Below are 18961 nucleotides of genomic sequence, written 5' to 3'. Positions count from 1 at the left end.
TTAGATGAGCTACTGTCATCGTTTGCTGCTGGCTGAGTCATGCTTGCCTGGACAGCTCTCCAGCGGTCTTGGTCCTATCAGAATTAGATGTGCAGTGTCTCTTGACTTCAAGCCCATACGGCTGTAAGCTGAAACTCTGCCAGCAGTGGTACCTGACTCCTCTGATGAGGGATATTCACGGGGCAGTGGACAGCTGATAATTGTTCCGAAGCAGCTTCTTTCTCTTCAGCTGGGTAGTAAAGCATTCCAGAGTGGTGAGTCAACCCTTTCAGTTTTGTTTCCCAGGGAGCTGCATGCCACGTGGGTGGCTTCTAACAGCCTTGTAGTGTAGGCTGAACTGGATTCCCACTCTCTGAATCTCTTTGTGTCTAAGACTTTGGGGCCCTATGACTCACAAGAGGTCTGAGCACATTGTTGAACATCCCACATGCTCTTGGCTTCTCAGGCCTTATGAACACTTTTGATTAGTTGAGCCATTGAGGATGCCTGCTTCATAGGTATCTGATTTACAGGGATTAATGTTGAGGACTTTTGAGGTTTGCCTTAAGGATTGCTTTTGGCTATACTGTCCCAAGCATGCTAGATTTTATGTGAGCTAATTAGTATCTTTATAATGACATCATTTTTCTTAAATTGGACAGTGCTTGTCTCATAGTGATGTGAAGAAGCAAGCCAAGAGAAAGACCAAGAGAAGAGACTTATGGCCCCCGAGGGCACACAAACAGGGAAACACAGAGGCTGATTATCTTCGAGAGTCACTTTGAAAGGAAGCAAGTACCAGGGTGATAGAGGGAAGAAGGACAAAGCCTTTGGATGACAGACAACATTGAGCCTCATGTCAACTCCGCTGCTGAACTTGAAATTGCCTGAGATAAAACATTCCATAATGATAAGCAAGTTTAATGCTGGATTTTCTGTTCATATTAGCTTTATAACAATAAATGCAGAACATAACACCTAGTCTTTGCCAGAACATAAAACATTATAAAGATTTCTTTACAGTCATTCAACAAATATTTATTGAACACTAATGTATTAATGACTCTCTATCATTACAATAAACATAATAAAAGTATTATCTATGTATGAATGTGCATACTCTTTGTCGACATATGCAGAGAAAGATAACTATAGCTTGGTATAGAGGCCTATATAAGGGAATATATATAGACTTTGGTATTATTCTGGCTATAGAAATGGTTATAGGCATAGACCTAGACATAAAAATGTACAGCTAGGACTAGGAAAATGGTGCAGTGGCTTAAAGCACTTGCTAGATTTCATCCCCAGGATGGACATGGTAGAAAGAAAGATCTTCTAAACACATGCTGTGATACTCATGTAACACATGCACGTGCATGAGTGCACGCTGTAATTGCAAATAAATATTTTAAAAAGCAACTTAAAGGAGAAAATGTTTATTCTAGCTCACAGTTCAGAGTACAGTTCTGTACTGAGGCAGGGGAATAGCGCAAGCACAAGCAAGCGCTTGCAAACTCATAATGAATAAGCAAAATTGGCGAAAACAACCTGTCAGCGGACCAAAAGCATTGCAATTAATGACACACACACACACACACACACACACACACACACACACACACACACTCCTAGCCAATCACAATGCACCAGCAATGACTGCCAGTTTCAAATCCTGCGGCAGTTTATCCCCAACATCCCTCCCCTTCCCCAGAACCCCGACACTTTTACAATATAGAACCTTTACGCTGGAATCTCTCAGCGTCTATGCCGTTGCCTCCGTGTCTTCTTGCCCCCAAGAAACAGGGATCTGCACAGCAGGCAGTAGTAACAAGTTTGCAGCAACTACAACTGGCACCCAGTGTGGATGGACCTTTTCTTTTTGTTCGCTTTTTGGGTCCTCCTTACCCTCTTTTGGGCGTTTTTCTTTCTTGCTTGCTTCCTCCACTGCTGTCCCCATCTCAACTCTCTGTTGGGGTCTTAAGTTTGCGCCCTTTGGCTGTTTTTGGTGAGTTGACTCTATTTTCATTGTCTAAGGTCTTGGGGAGTTGGAACTTTCTTTCCTATTCCTACATTTTCTTCTTTTTCCCCTGTTTGTCTTCCTGGTTAGGAACATCGTGAATCGGTTCATCAGGTACCTTCACATAAGGGCTGATCACCCAGGACGTAGAACCGATAAAGGACCCTCTGATTGGTGCTTTTCCACCGGAGACACTGTGAGTGTAACTTCAGCCTAACAAACCGCAGAAGTCCCTCACTATAAATTTCGGTCTGCGAACACTAATTTCTCTTTCACTTCCGTCCTTGTCCTAGTGTGGACTCCCTTGAGGATGGTGAGCAACTGGACAGTTTTTCCCCAGGGCCAGTCTCCAGGGCTGTCTGAAGGCTCTCTTGCTTTTGAGGAGTCCCGACTGCTCTTTGGAATGTGGACTGTTGGACGTCCTCTCCTAGTCTCCTCAACTAACCTGGTTATGTGACCCTCTGTTAAAGGCCATTAGGGTGGTGGCCAGTGTCTTAATTTTTATTTTTTATTTTTTTTGGTTTATTTTTTTATCTTTAAAAATTTCCATCTCCTCCCCTCTTCCTCCCCCTTCCCTCTCCTCCCCTCCACCCCTACCCCTCCTCCCTCCCTCTTCAGGCCAAGGAGCCATCGGGGTTCCCTACTCTATGTTAAGACCAAGGTCCTCCCTACTCCACCCAGGTCCAGGAAAGTGATCAACCAAGCTGAGAAGGCTCCCACAGAGCCTGTCCATGCAGAAGAGTCAAAGCTCAACGCCTTTGTCCTTGGCTTCTCAGTCAGCCTCCACCATCGGCCACATTCAGAGAGTCTGGTTTGGTCTCATGTTCCATCAGTCCCAATCCAAATGGAGTTGGTGATCTCCCGTTAGTTCTGTCCCACCATCTCCATGGGTGACCGCACCCCTCATGGTCCTGACTTTCTTTCTCAGGTTCTCTCTCCTTCTGCTCCTCATCAGGACCTTGGGAGCTCAGTCTGGTGCTCCAATGTGGGGCTCAGTTATTTTCTTCATCTATCGCCAGGTGGAGGTTCTATGGTGATATGCAAGAAATTCATCAGTACGGCTATAGGAACTGGCCTTTTCAGGTTCCCTCTCCTCAGCTGCCCAAGGAACTAGCTGGGGGCGTCTCCCTGGAAACCTGGGAACCCCTCTAGGGTCAAGTCTCTTGACAACCCTCAGATGGCTCCCTAAATTAAGATATATGCTTCCCTGCTCCCATATCCACCCTTCCTGTATCCCAAGCATTCCATTCCTCCGAGCTCCCCCCATTCTCCCCTTCATGCTTTTCTCTCCCCATCTTCTCTTGGCCCCATCTCGCCCCACCCTCAAGTTCCCAATTTTTGCCCAGCGATCGTGTCTACTTCCAATATCCAGGAGGATTACTATATCTTTTTTTGGGGTTCACCTTCTTATTATCTTCTCAAGGATCCCGAATTATAGGCTCGATGTCCTTTAATTATGGCTAGAAACCGATTATGAGTGAGTACATCCCATGTTCATCTTTTTGGGTCTGGGTTACCTCACTTAGAATAGTGTTTTCTATTTCCATCCATTTGCATGCCAAATTCAAGATGTCATTGTGTTTTACCTCTGAGTAGTATTCCAACATGTATATATTCCACAGTTTCTTCATCCATTCTTCCACTGAAGGGCATCTAGGTTGTTTCCAGGATCTGGCTATTACAAATAATGCTGCTATGAACATAGTTGAGCAAATGCTTTTGTAGTATGATTGGGCATCTCTTGGGTAGATTCCCAATAGTGGAAATGCTGGGTTCTGGGGTAGGTTGATCCCGAATTTCCTAAGAAACTGCCACACTGCTTTCCAAAGTGGTTGCACAAGTGTGCATTCCCACCAGCAATGGATGAGTGTACCCCTTACCCCACAACCTCTCCAGCAAAGGTTATCATTGGTGTTTTGGATTTTAGCCAATCTGACAGGTGTAAGATGGTATCTCAAATTTGTTTTGATTTGCATTTCCCTGATAGCTAAGGAGGTTGAACATGACCTTAAGTGTCTTTTGGCCATTTGAACTTCTTCTGTTGAGAATTCTCTGTTCAGTTCAGCGCCCCATTTTTTAATTGGGTTAATTAGCATTTTAAAGTCTGGTCTCTTGAGTTCCTTATATATTTTAGAGATCAGACCTTTGTCTGTTGCAGGGTTGGTGAAGATCTTTTCCCAGTCAGTAGGCTGCCTTTGTGTCTTAGTGACAGTATCCTTTGCTTTACAGAAGCTGCTCAGCTTCAGGAGGTCCCATTTATTCAATGTTGCCCTTAATGTCTGTGCAGCTGGGGTTATACGTAGGAAACGGTCTCCTGTGCCTATTTGTTGTAGAGTACTTACCACTTTCTCCTCTATCAAGCTCAGTGTGTTCAGATTAATGTTGAGGTCTTTAATCCATTTGGACTTGAGTTTTGTGCATGGTGATAGATATGGATCTACTTTCATTCTTCTACAGGTTGACATCCAGTTATGCCAGCACCATTTGTTGAAGATGCCCTCTTTCTTCCATTGTGTACTTTTGGCTCCTTTATCAAAAATCAGGTGTTCATAGGTTTGTGGTTTAAGATCCGGGTCTTCTATACGATTCCATTGGTCGACTTCTCTGGTTTTATGCCAATACCAAGCTGTTTTCAATACTGTAGCTCTGTAATAGAGTTTGAAGTCAGGGATGGTAATGCCTCCAGAAGTTCCTTTATTGTATAAGATTTTTTGGCTATCCTGGGTTTCTTGTTTTTCCAAATAAAGTTGATTATTGTCCTCTCAAGATCTGTGAAGAATTTTGATGGGACCTTGATTAGGATTGCATTGAATCTATAGATTGCTTTTGGTAGAATTGCCATTTTTACTATGTTGATCCTCCCAATCCACGAGCAGGGGAGATCCTTCCATTTTCTGGTATCCTCTTCAATTTCTTTCTTTAAAGACTTAAAGTTCTTATCAAATAAATCCTTCACTTCCTTGGTTAGAGTTACTCCCAGATATCTTATGCTATTTGTGGCTATTGTGAAAGGTGATACTTCTCTGATTTCCCTCTCTGCTTCCTTATCCTTTATGTATAGGAGGGCGACTGATTTTTTGGAGTTGATCTTGTATCCTGCCACATTACTGAAGGAGTTTATCAGCCGTAGGAGTTCTTTGGTGGAGTTTTTGGGGTCGCTTATGTACACTATCATATCATCTGCAAATAACAAAAGTATAACTTCTTCCTTTCCAAATCGAATCCCCTTGATTCCCTTATGTTGTCTTATTGCTATTGCTAGAACTTCAAGAACTATATTGAAGAGATAAGGAGAGATTGGACAGCCTTGTCGTGTTCCTGAATTTAGTGGGATGGCCTTGAGTTTCTCTCCGTTTAATTTGATGTTAGCTGTCGGCTTGCTGTAAATAGCCTTTATTATATTTAGGAATGACCCTTGTATCCCTAATCTCTCCAAGACCTTTATCATAAAAGGGTGCTGAATTTTGTCAAATGCTCTTTCAGCATCTAATGAGATGACCATATGGTTTTTTTCCTTCAGTTTATTTTTATAATGGATTACATTGATAGATTTTCGTATGTTGAACCAGCCCTGCATCTCTGGGATGAAGCCTACTTGATCGTAGTGGTTAATTTTTCTAATGTGTTCTTGGATTCGGTTTGCCAGCATTTTATTGAGAATTTTTGCGTCAATGTTCATGAGTGAGATTGGCCTGTAATTCTCTTTCTTGGTTGAGTCTTTGTGTGGTTTAGGTATCAGGGTAACTGTAGCTTCATAGAAGGAATTTGGCAGTGACTCTTGTGTTTCTATATTATGAAATACCTTAAGGAGTATAGGTATTAGGTCTTCTTGGAAGTTCTGGTAGAATTCCTCATTGAAACCATCTGGTCCTGGGCTCTTTTTGGTAGGGAGGTTTTTGATAACAGTTTCTAATTCTTCACGACTAACAGGACGATTTAGAGCATTTACCTGGTCCTGGTTTAACTTTGGTATATGGTATTTATCTAAAAAAAGTGTCCATTTCTTTTACATTTTCCAATTTTGTGGCATACAGGCTTTTGTAGTAAGATCTAATGATTCTCTGAATTTCTTCTGTGTCTGTGGTTATGTCCCCCTTTTCATTTCTGATCTTATTAATTTGCGTGTTCTCCCTCTGCCGTTTGATTAGTTTGGCTAAGGGTTTGTCAATCTTGTTGATTTTCTCCAAGAACCAGCTTTTTGTTTCATTGATTCTTTGGATTGTTTTCTGTGTTTCTATTTTGTTGATTTCTGCCCTCAGTTTATTTCCAGTCTTCTACTTCTCCTAGGTGAGTCTGCTTCTTTTTTTTTTTTCCAGAGCTTTCAGGTGTGCTGTTAAGTCACCAATGAGTGCTTTCTCCATTTTCTTTAAGTTGGCACTTAGTGCTATGAACTTTCCTCTTAGTACTGCTTTCATTGTGTCCCATAGGTCTGAGTATGTTGTGTCTTGGTTTTCTTTAAATTCACGAAAGACTTTAATTTCTTTCTTTATTTCTTCCTTGACCCAGGTGTGGTTCAGTAGTTGACAGTTCAGTTTCCATGAGTTTGTGGGCTTTCTGGGGGTAGCATTGTTGTTGATTTCTAATTTTAATCCATGGTGATCCGATAAGACACAGGTGGTTACTAATATTTTTTTGTAACTGTGGAAGTTTGCTTTGTTACCAAGTATATGGTCAATTTTCAAAAAGGTTCCATGAGCTGCAGAGAAGAAGGTATATTCTTTCCTGTTTCGGTGGATTGTTCCATAGATGTCTGTTAAGTCCATTTGGTTCATTACCTCCATTAAGTCTTTCAATTCTCTGTTAGGTTTCTGCCTGATTGACCTGTCCATTGGTGAGAGAGGAGTGTTGAAGTCTCCAACTATTAGCGTGTGTGGTTTGATGGCTGCCTTGAGTTCTAGAAGTGTTTCTTTTACATAAGTGGGAGCTTTTATATTAGGGGCATAGATATTCAGGATTGAGACTTCATTCTGAAAGATTTTTCCTGTTATGAGTATAAAGTGTCCCTTTCTATCTCTTCTGATTGATTTTAGTTTGAAGTCAACTTTGTTAGAAATTAGTATGGCCACACTGGCTTGTTTCTTAGGTCCATTTGCTTGATAAACCTTTTCCCAACCGTTTACTCTGAGTAGGTGTCTGTCTTTGTGGTTGAGGTGTGTTTCTTGTAAACAGCAGAATGTTGGATCCTGTTTTCGTATCCAATCTCTTAGCCTGTGCCTTTTTATAGGTGAATTGAGTCCATTGATATTAAATGATATTAATGACCAGTGGTTGTTAACTCCGGTCAATTTTTTTGTAGTAGAGTTTGTGTGTTTCCCTTCTTCTAGTTGTGCTGTTGAAGGGTCGCTAGATGCCTGAGTTATTGTGGGCGTTGTTGGACTCCTTGGTTTGTGATTTTCCTTCTATTACTTTCTGCAAGGCTGGATTTGTGGCTATGTATTGTTTAAATCTGTTTTTGTCCTGGAATATCTTGTTTTCTCCATCGATGGTGAATGCAAGCTTTGCTGGTTATAGTAGTCTAGGCTTGCATCCATGTTCCCTTAGTGTCTGTAGCACATCTATCCAAGCTCTTCTGGCTTTCATGGTTTCCATTGAGAAATCAGGTGTAATTCTGATAGGTTTCCCTTTATATGTTACTTGACCTTTTTCCTTTGCAGCTCTTAATATCTGTTCTTTATTCTGTATGTTTTGTGTTTTGATTATTATATGGCGTGGGGATGCTTTCTTTTGATCCAGTCTATTTGGTGTTCTGTAGGCTTCTTGTACCTTCATAGGAACATCCTTCTTTAGGTTGGGGAAGTTTTCTTCTATAATTTTGTTGAATATGTTTTCTGGGCCTTTGAGTTGTAATTCTTCTCCTTCTTCTATCCCAATTTTTCTTAGGTTTGGTCTTTTCATGGTGTCCCAGATTTCCTGGATGTTTTGTGTTAAGAATTTGTTGGATTTGTTTTGTTCTTTAATCAGTGAATTTATTTCCTCTATAGTATCTTCAGAGTCCAAGATTCTTTCTTCCATCTCTTGTATTCGGTTGGAAATACTTGTCTCTGAAGTTTCTGTTCGTTTACTCAGAGTTTCCATTTCCAGTCTTCCCTCAGATTGTGTTTTCTTCATTACCTCCATTTCATTTATCAGGTCTTGTACTGTTTTTCTTACCTGTTTGATTGCTTTTTATTGTTTTTCTTGTTTTTCTTGGGTATCTTTGAGAGATTTATTTATTTCGTCTACCTTTTTGTTTGTCATCTCCATTTCTTTATGGCAGTTTTTTACCTCCTTCTTAAGGTCTCTATTATTTTCATAAATTACTGTTTAAGGTGGTTTCTTCTATATCTTCTGGGGTAGGGTGTTCTATTCTTGTTGTTTCGGGATGTCTGGATTCTGGTGATGTCATGTTGCCTTTCATGTTGTTGGAGGAGTTCTTGCATTGGTGCCTGCCCATCTCTTCCTTCAAAAGGAGCCGGGAGGCGCTTGGTGTCCTAGACCAATCTTTGCTGTGACTGAATCTGGTTGGATCTCCCCAGAGCCAGAGCAGGACCTATTCCTTGTGGCACAATCTGAAGAAGCCCGCACTCCCTTGCAGGAATCCTCAGACCTGCCTGGAGGCCAGAGTCTGACCCCTTTGGGTGGATGGCCTTAGTACAGGAGCAGGACACCTGAAACACTAGGGAAGGCTTAGGAGAGGCAGGGACGTGAGAAACAAAGACAAGCCTGCAGAGGGAGCTGGGGGAGGGCGTCTGTGCTCTCTTCCATGGCAGGTTGCCCCAGGGTTGCACCCACTCACCAGTCCAGATGGAACTCCACTGCACACATCAGGGATTCCAGGCAGCCCAGGGATGCCGCCCTGACAAAAGGGCCAAGGTGGGGGCAGGGCGGGATGGAATATCACACAGCGAACCTGACAGTACAATCTGAAGGAGCCCGCACTCCCCTGCAGGAATCCTCAGACCTGCCTGGAGGCCAGAGTCTGACCCCTTTGGGTGGATGGCCTTAGTACAGGAGCAGGACACCTGAAAACACTAGGGAAGGCTTAGGAGAGGCAGGGACGTGAGAAACAAAGACAAGCCTGCAGAGGGAGCTGGGGGATGGGGTCTGTGCTCTCTTCCAGGGCAGGTTGCCCCAGGGTCTGCACCCACTCACCAGTCCAGATGGAACTCCAGGGCACAGGACCAGGGATTCCAGCGGTGGCCAGTGTCTTAATTAACAGGAAGGCTTTGGTTGTTTGGATGTGGCTGAATCTACTTTTCCTTCTGGGACTAGAACGTTCTCCTCAGAAGGCGGCTACTTCAACTAGCTTGATCTTGGAGTAGAGCGTGGAGACCGAGATGAAATTGTTGCTGCTCAACGCTTGTCTTCTGGCTGCTTTCTTCTTTGATGGCCCTCCTCACAGGCTCCTCCTGGGGACTATCATAGCTGGTGCCCCTTATCTGGAGGATAGGCCTTCCATTTTCTGCCAGCGCAATCATCACCCTCTCCCCAAAGTTGGTAAGAGTTCTGTGAGTTCTATACGAGGGCTGGTGCCCTGGATCTTGCCAGCTATTTTCGCCTCTACCTGGCTTCCCACCCAAAATATGTAGACCCTGGAGCAGATGCTGCTTTTTCTTGCTATTTTGCTGAGCAATTTCTGCAGCACTTTGAAGCTGAGGTGACCCAGGCCTTGGGCTCACTCTCCCCAACTGTCTTGGCCCCACTGAGCCCTGGTGTGGAGATTGTGCCACCACATGACTTGTCCCTTGACAGCTGCAGGGTAGGCGGGCCCCTGGCTGCTGGGCCCATCTCTCTCTTCTGAGGACCTACCTGGCCCCCTTCTGTCCTCAGTCTCTTCCTCCTCTACAATGTCCCCAAAGCCAAAGCTCAAGAAATGCTTTATCCTTCGTTCAGTGGGTCCCTCAGTCAGAGATTCTGTAGGAGGTGTCATGCAGTGGTGAGAAGCCCTTGGCACTTCCTCCCCAGCTAAGCCTCTGGAGACCACATCAGGCCCTCCAGTCCCAGATGGAAACAACAACTCCAATTCCTCTGGTGGTGCCGGGACAGTTGGTTGGTAGGGAGTTGACTAGTGATGCCACATCCCCTGGGCACAGATGAGCTCACCACTTTGAGAGGCTGAGACTGAGTTGTAGAGGGGGAACATTGAAAGATGGAGCAGGATTGGTACACAGAGAAGAGCTGCTTAGTTTTAAGGGGGCTGAAGAAGCTGCCCCTGACCCAGCAGGAGTGGATCATGGAGGAGGGTTGGCTGTGCTGACCTTAGTGGGAGGAGGGCAGACTCAGAGGCAGAAGTGTTGGAGAAAGAGGAGGAGGAGGAAGTCGCTTGGAGTTCTTTGTACCAACCAAGGCATCCCGGTCTCTACTCAGCATTCCCTGTTCTGCTATCACTGATGTCCACACAGCCATGGCCCTAGAGATGCCTGACAGGGAGAACACGTTTGTGGTAGAGGTAGAATGCCCTTCAGAGTACATTCTGGAGACAACTGATGCACTTCATGTGAAGGCCTGGGTGTTTGACATCCAGGAGTGCCTAAGCCCAGGACTCTGCCCTGCTATCAGCCCCCATCCCATGATCCTTCCCCGGGCCCCTGGGACCTCCTTCATCACAAAGGATAACACAGACAGCCTGGAGTTGCCCTGCCAGAATCACTCAGAGAGTCTGCCTAGCCAGAATCTGCTGCTGGGACCCAGCGAAAATAATGACCACCTGTCACGGGGGCTAATGGGGAACTTTCTGACTGGCAGTCAGCATTCTTCTCCCTTAGTTCTGCCTCCATTGACTCAAAGGAACTGCTTCCCCTGGAATTGCCCCTCATATTCCCATTGATGAGGGGCTCCCAGCAAGGACAGTTTATTCCCTCTCAACCCCCTACCTTCCTCTGGATACTCCAGAAGCAGTTCTGGGGGTGGGTTGGAGGGGGAGTCAGATGGCACTGAGCAGGATCAACTCCTTTCAGATATCCTTGGTTCCATGGTATGCTCTCTCGACTCAAGGCTGCCCAGTTAGTGCTGGAAGAAGGCACTGGCTTCTATGTCACAGTGAGACAAGACATAATGAATATGTCCTCACTTTCAACTTCCAGGGCAAGGCCTAGCACCTGTGTTTATCACTGAATAAGGAGGGTCAGTACTGGGTTCAACATCTGTGGTTCCAATCCATTTTCGATATGCTTGAGCACTTCTGAGTGCATCCCATCCCTGTGGTATCTGGAGGCTCCAGTGATATTGTCCTTGTTAACTATGTGCTCTACCAGTGGCAGCAAGGTTGGGAGCAGGCTGGGAACCATGCAGGGGTGTGTGAGGGTGACCAGTGCTACCCCGATTCTCCTTATTTTGAGCAGGTACACAGACAATGAGCCATGCAGTTTCAAACCCATTATGCTTGGTACTCAATGTTAAAGGCCATTCTTAACCCCCCAGTTTTCCTCCAATGGTGCTCTCCTTATGATGATGCAACAGAGACACAAGCCTGTAGAAATTTGCAATTTGGACTTAATATTACCCAAACCATGCTTATTGGCCATGGCAATACACTGGTCCTGTCTCACAATCCATGATTGGCCTACATGCCTATTTCAACAGGTGTCCGGCCTAGCCCTCAAGGCCTTCAAACATTGTATGCCCCAGGACAGTGTAGGCTATTTCCACAATCTTGTCCAGCAGGCTGCAGAACCATTCCCTAAATTTGTGATCTGTCTCACCAAGGCTATTGAAAAGCGCATCCCATCTGCCTACCAAGGATATCCTTATAAAACAGCTAACCTGGGAGGGGCTCAACACCATCACCAGTAATGTCATCACACCTTTTAGAAATGAAAATATTCATAAGTGGGTCTTGGCCATCAGTGATATTGACATAGAGAATGGGCTCATGTCTGCCCTTACGGATCCCATCAGTGCCTTGGTTAATACCAAACTTGACAAGGATGATAATTCTGGCCCACCAGACTTGCTGGGGATGTGAGCATTCTGGCCACTTATGTATAACCAACCAAATCCGAGATCATTACAACTAGGGGAGTTATTGGTGGTTCTTAAGGTATTGGAAGTGACCCAATCAGAACCCACAAATATTTTCTCAGATAGTCGCTATGCCACACAAGCATGCAAAATACTATCTTTTGCAAAATTAAAGTTCCAAAAAGGATTCCATCTCCAAAACCATGCAAACTATTCAAGACTTATTGCAGTCCAGAATACAGCCCTGACACATATCCCATATCAGATCTCATACTAAGCTGCCAGGAATTCTAGCAACAGGCAATCACAGAGTAGACCGCCTAATTATGACTATGACAGTATTCTGCCTTTGCTGGAACAGGCTAGGCTCCTCCATCAGCAATTTTATTTGTCCTTTCAAAAGTTGCACAAGCTTTTACCTGGTTTACCTTTGCTTAGCTGTAAACATTTAATCAGAACCTATGCAACTTATCTTGGTATGAGTCTAGCCATTGTCCACCACATTCTTTGGCCAAGTATGTGATCACATAAAATCTCTGCTAGACACTTCTAAACTTGTGGTATGGTGCCTTATGGAAAAGGTTTTTGTGCCTCTAATATTTCTGCTTAAGTGTGTCTTCTATAGCTAAGATTCCAACAACACCTGGTGAACAAGGCAACACTCCAGGTGTTAATGGCTATAGAGTTTGCTGGACCAAAACCTCCAAGGGAGGTGGTCCATGCTTGGCTAATGCAAATACAGGAGGCCATTTAAAACCCTAGTTCTCCTAAAAGTCTCCCCTTGCTTCTGACTTCTTGGGACCTTCTGGGGACCCAACTCTTGGTACTAGCAGTCAAAGAAAGGTAAGAGTCTGTCTGGCAGGCCAAACTAAGACAGACACAGCCCAAAACGCTGGAGGATCCTTGAGGTGGGGTTATAAAATTCTGTAACTCCTAGTAGGTCTCTCAATAAAAATAAAATAAAAAGGGTGATATGAGGCAGGGGAATAGCGCAAGCACATGCAGAATCACAATAAGCAAAATTGGCCAAAACAACCTGTCAGTGAACCAAAAACAACACACCAGCAGTGACCACCACTTTCAAAGGGACCAACCAAAAACCTTCCTGTGGCAACTTAATTTTCCTAACCCCATAAAAACCCCTGACCCTTTTACAATAAAGAGCCTTTACATTGGAATCTCTCAGAGTCTGTGTTATTGCCTCCACATCTCCTCATCCCCAGCTTCTTAGGGAAATGGGGATTTGCACAACAGGCAGCAGCCACAAGCCTGCAACAACTACACATTTCTCATGGTGGGGATGTCAAAGCAGCAGGAACCTGAAGCAACTGGTCACATTCATCCAGCTGATGAATGCCTCTTCTCAGTTTCCTTTTTCCATGCACAGTCCAGGGTCCCAGCCAGATAAAAGGTGCCACCCACAGCAGGCAAGTCTTCCACAGTCAGTCAATCAAGATAACCCCAGAGGCATGTCCAAAGGTGATTCTATATTTTAGATTTGGTCATGTTGACAGTTAACACTAATTATTACATGTATGCCTTTTGGGTATGGTGTGTAAGCAGTTCAATCCAGTAATACTCATTGAAATAATTTTTTAACATTTATTTTTTTAAAACATTTATTTATTTATTTATTCATTCATTTATTCATATAGTTACCTATTGTGTGTGTGTGTACACATGTGTGCTGGTGTTCCCTAATAAGTATGTGGATGTCAAACTACAACTTGTGGTAATTGACTGTTTTTCTTTCTACTGTTTGACTCTAGAAAATGAAACTTAGATTGCCAGGCTTGGCAGCAAGTATCTTTATCTGCTGAGCCACTTTCCTGGCCTCCAATGTCCCCTAAAATCCTTATTTGTGGAGTGATAATTCAGAGGACTGCCCTAATCACCAAGCCCACTCAGGTTCTATTAGAAAAGGCCTGAAGAGAGAGGAGGGCTCATTCTTTAGGCTAGTTCTTTCCCACTGTAGCCAATAGTTTAACCAACATTATTCCACTTTTATGCTGCAGATTGCCACCTACTTAGCCTGAGATATTGCCTTATCTGTGCTGCTCTTAGGTCATTTCATAAACTAATCCCAGGTTCTGAAACAGAGAGTATTGGGAAAATATTAAATTATTGCTTAAACATAAATAAGAAGAAAATCAATTACCTGAAAATACAGACATAGGAAAGGTTTTAGGAATGGGTGAGTTTGATGAGCCTTAGTAGTTCTGTTGCACTTGTGACATTCGTCTGATTGGCTGTGTGGAAATGTAGCCATCCTATGATGGCTCCTGGGATTATGCTGGTGTTGATTTCCCTGTATAGTTTAGTATCAGAATGAAATTCTATCAGAATGTTCCAACTTAGAATCCCCATGTTTATCTTGGTTTAACCGTTTGTCATATATTCAATAATACACTTGTGACTGTGTCAGAATAGAATATGTTTGCTTTCTTATGTCCTTCAGGGTCTATCCCCAAGTTTGGAGACTTTAAGTCAACTTTATCCCATATTGCATGGCATCTTAGATAGGGTTTCTATTTCTGTGAAGAAACAACCTGACCACGATAACTTTTATAAAGGAAAACATTTAATTGGGGCAACTTGCTTACAGTTCAGAGGTTCAGTCCGTTATCATCAAGGAAAGGCAGCACACAGGCAGGCATGGTGCTGGAGCTTAGAGTCCTTATGTCTTGATTCAAAGGCAACAGGAAGTAAACTGAAACACTAGATGTGTTTTGAGCATATATGAAACCTCAAAGCCTGCCTCCACAGTGACATACTTCCTCTAACAAGATGATACCAACTCCAATAAGGCCATAGTTACCAACAGTGCCAATCCCTTAGGTGTCCATTTTCTTTCAAACTTCCACTTTCATGGGCATGTAGAAGGATGCCTAAGCTAAAATATGAAAGCTGTTAAGAGGGGACACAGACCACAGATGATGAAACAGAATAAGTAATGTCCTTTGCAAGGAGGTGTAGCATGACTAATAAAAACCCAGAGACAGATATTGGGATTCAAGCTTAAAAATCAGAGAAGCAAAGCGGCCAACCACTAGAGAGCTCTTATCTCTATCAAATCTTCAGATTGAAAAGATAGCAAGTTCCAGTCTCATCCTGCCTTATATTCCTCTCTGGTGCTAGGATTAAAAGTGTGTGGTACCACTGCCCAGCCTCTATGGCTGACTAGTGTGGCTAGCTTTGCACTCTGGTCTTCAGGGAAGCTTCATTTGTTAGATGATTAATAAAATATCACTACAAGGAGGGAAAGTGACATCATGAGGGTGATCAATCATGGGGGAACCATTTGGATTTTAGATAAGGGGTAGAAGACAGTAAAGAACTTCAGGCAATAGTAGAGATATGGAGTGTCTAGAGCTTGGATAACTTTGAAGATTTGTCCTCAATAAAAATTCTTTTTTATTTTCATCAAGGCTGTGCTCATTTGTATATAGGAAGTCAGGTGAGGTGGTATCTAGAGCATGCTGAGGACAGGTGTGTCCCTCCTGCATCTACTAGCAGAGGGGCCAACAGCATCATGCCCTTAGTGATGAAGAGCCCCTGCCTGCAGAAAGTAGTCCAGCTGGAGAAATGGTGAAGCTGGCTTCACCCATGGTCTTCTCTTACTCAGAGAATGCTGTGCTCTGTGGAGAAGAAGAAAAGGCACGCCCAAGCTTATGTCCAAAGGCTGGCTGAAGGTTTAACTTGTGAGACGATTCCTGTTTTAAAGCCACCAATTCTTCACTCACTTTTCTCTCTCCTTATGTGTGTATCTGTTTTCTTTCTTTCTTTCTTTCTTTCTTTCTTTCTTTCTTTCTTTCTTTCTTTCTTTCTTTCTTTCTTTCTTTCTCCCCCCCTCTCTCTCGTCAGGTATAATGTTGCTACCTACTGGTCACTCACAGTCAAAAATTGGGATTCCTTCTTCCATTCCTTGCTTCTTGCCAGAAACAATCTCTCAGTTATTTACAAAATACCTTCCATGATGCCTTCTCTCCTATTTCAATATAAATATTGTCCCTAGTCACTCACACTCTTCCTCCTCCTCCTCCTCCTCCTCCTCCTCCTCCTCCTCCTCTTTCTTCTTCTTCTTCTTCTTCTTCTTCTTCTTCTTCTTCTTCTTCTTCTTCTTCTTCTTCTTCTTCTTCTTCTTCTTCTTCTTCTTCTTCTTCTTCTTCTTCTTCTTTCTTCTTCTTCCTCCTCCCCCTCTTGCTCCTCCTCCTCCTCCTCCTCCTCCTCCTCCTCCTCCTCCTCCTCCTCCTCCTCCTCCTCCTCCTCCTCCTCCTCCTCCTCCTCCTCTTCCACCTCCTCCTTCTCCTCCTCCTCCTTCTTCTTCTTGACAGAGTTTCTCCAGGTGATGGTGACACACATCTTTAATCCTAGCACTTGGAGGCAGAGGTACGTGGATCCTTGTGAGATCGAGGTCAGCCTGGTCTATAAGTGCTATTTCCAGGACAACACAGAGAAACTCTGTCTTGAAAAACAAAACAACAACAAGAACAAGACAGGGTTTCTTTGTGTAACAGTGCTGACTGGCCTGGAACTGCTCTGTAGCCCAGGCTGCTCTCAAACTCATGGACAGCCACCTGCCTCTACTGCCTGAGTTTTGGGATTAAATGCACGAAGCACTCAGTTGTTGACACTGCGCATAGATAAGATAGAGTGAGCTGATAGAGTGAGCATCTACCCATATTATAATTCATGTTATCAAAAATTCATTATTATTTATGTTACAAGGTAAGATAGAAGACCTTTGTACCCTGAACTTGATGATATGATCTTGCTTCCCTTTCCAGCCTCACTATTTCTAATTTCTTTTATTCTTTCCTTACTCCAGGATCGAGTTGAATCATTTACTACACATGTAATATTACTCTTTGCTGGATCCATGCTGTTACTTCTCTTTGCTTTGAAAAAAATCCATTCATGGTGCTCATATTTTATTCTATTTGTATTTTTAAGGTTTGAAAATTTTTAACTCTGTGTGTGTGTGTGTGTGTGTGTGTGTGCGTGTGTGTGATAGTGTTCATGTAGAGGTCATTGAATAATTTTGTGAAATTGATTATTTCCTTCTACCTTTATGTGATTTTTTTAAGAACCCAAGTTCCAGACTTGTATTGCAAGGGTTTTTGCTCATTGAATCATCTTGCTGACCTAATGCTCACATATTTTTTTGTATTTTTAAAATTGTTTGTATTGAGCTATACATTTTCATCTGCTCCTTTCCCTCTTTCCCCTCTCCCTTCTACCCTTTCCCGTGGCCCCCACACTTCCAATTTACTTCCTATGTAGTTCCATGTATGTCTCTCTTAATGTACTTCTTGTTGTCTAGCTTCTCTAAGGTTATGGGTTGTAGGCTTTTTTTTTGCTTTATGACTAAAAGCCACTTATGAGTGAATCTATATTATATTTGTAATGTTCACATTAAAATCTCTCTCATTTTCTCTTTAATAACTTTTTTTGTAGTTTCTCTGACATTTCTTCTTTAATGCTTCTGTTTGTCCTTTGTGTGTTTTTGGCCTTTATCATACTTATTGAAATTGTTTCCGTTTGCCTCCCCATTCATTCATCAGCCTACACTTCTTGAATACTTTGCATGTGTGCACACAGCTCTAGCTGCATTAAAATGAATACTTTATACTTGTTGGCTTCAGTCAGCAGTTAGGTAGAGATAGACATTTAAATTAATGAATAAGAAAGCATTTTGGATACTGGTATGGATACTGCCATAAAATGCACGATCAGGGGAAAGAAGAGGGAGAAATTATTTTACATGGTGTTGGGGATTGTGTCAGGTTCAGTGCTTGTCCCTTTGCCTATGCTATCCTGCTCATTTTTTTCACCATCAGCAGTACTTACTTACAAATTGTTGCCATACTATAAGTGAAATAGTGGAGACCTAAATATGATTAATTGCTACCTTCATGCTACTCATAGTAGGGATGGGAGGAGACAGACTAAGCAGGCACCAACCATAACTGGCAAACTCTGGTTACCTCACACAGAGGAGAAGTGCCAGCTCAGGCTGTGGAGTGCAGAGGCAGCAGAAGATTCTAGAAGAAAATGGCATCTACAGTCAACCCGAAGGATGAGGGTAAGGGATCCTGTGTGTGTGTGTGTGTGTGTGTGTGTGTAGTATTTCCCAGTCATGAAATGAAAACTAGTATGGTAGAAGCATGCACTTTAGAGGCAACATGCTATGCACACACACACACACACACACTATAAATATATAGTTTCCTACAACACATTATGAATACACAAATGCATATAATTTTTTATATACACTTGACTTTCTTCTTTTTTAAAATAAAAGAGTTTCTCATTTATTATGTATACATACACCAGAGGAGCACATCAGATCTTATCATAGATGGCTGTGAGCCACTATGTGGTTGCTGGGAATTGAACTCAGGTCTCCTGGAAAAACACCCAGTACTCTTAAACTCTGAGCCACCTCTCCAGCTCAACTTTTAAGAACAAAGGTTCATTTAGTTGAGTAGGACTTTTGCATAAACTAGTATTCAGTAGGTTCTCTCTCTCTCTCTCTCTCTCTCTCTCTCTCTCTCTCTCTCTCTCTCTCTCATCTCCTTCACTCCATTTCTCCCTCCCTTTTCCCCACTCAGAAACAGTTATAGAGTGGATAACATCTTTCTGAGGAAGTTCTCCGTGTGCTTTCCTTTTGATAACATGTGGAAGTCCTAGGTCTGAATGTGTTGCTTGTTTATCTCCTCTAGACCATTATAAAGTAAATGAACTTGACCTTCAGGTCTGATAGGAGTCCTGGTACCCAAGAATCCCTGGACAGAGAGCAAAACTCAGATCTTTTGTGAAATGCTTAGGGTGGGAGACCTTTGGGAAGAGGAGCATTAGATGGAGATGCTTAGGAAGCTTCCACAAAAATTTTATACCACTCCACTATTATCTTTCAAAATCCTGCTTTTCAGACATACTCTATCCAGTCAAATATCAGAGACAGGCTCCTGAACTGTGGTTCGGATACCAGAAGATACTCGATTCTGAGGGGTTCTG

General features: G+C 43.1%; 1 pseudogene; it reads left to right on the top strand.

Annotated features, from left to right (window-relative positions):
- Window positions 1–2309: 2309 nt before the first annotated feature.
- LOC119826100 lies at window positions 2310–12700 on the top strand (annotated as a pseudogene).
- The last annotated feature ends 6261 nt before the right edge of the window (window positions 12701–18961 follow it).

The sequence above is a fragment of the Arvicola amphibius genome, chromosome 11 (assembly GCF_903992535.2).
Source record: "Arvicola amphibius chromosome 11, mArvAmp1.2, whole genome shotgun sequence".
Taxonomy (NCBI): Eukaryota; Metazoa; Chordata; class Mammalia; order Rodentia; family Cricetidae; genus Arvicola; species Arvicola amphibius.
Note: the sequence above shows the minus strand (reverse complement) of the source record. Positions and strands in the feature narration are given on the sequence as shown.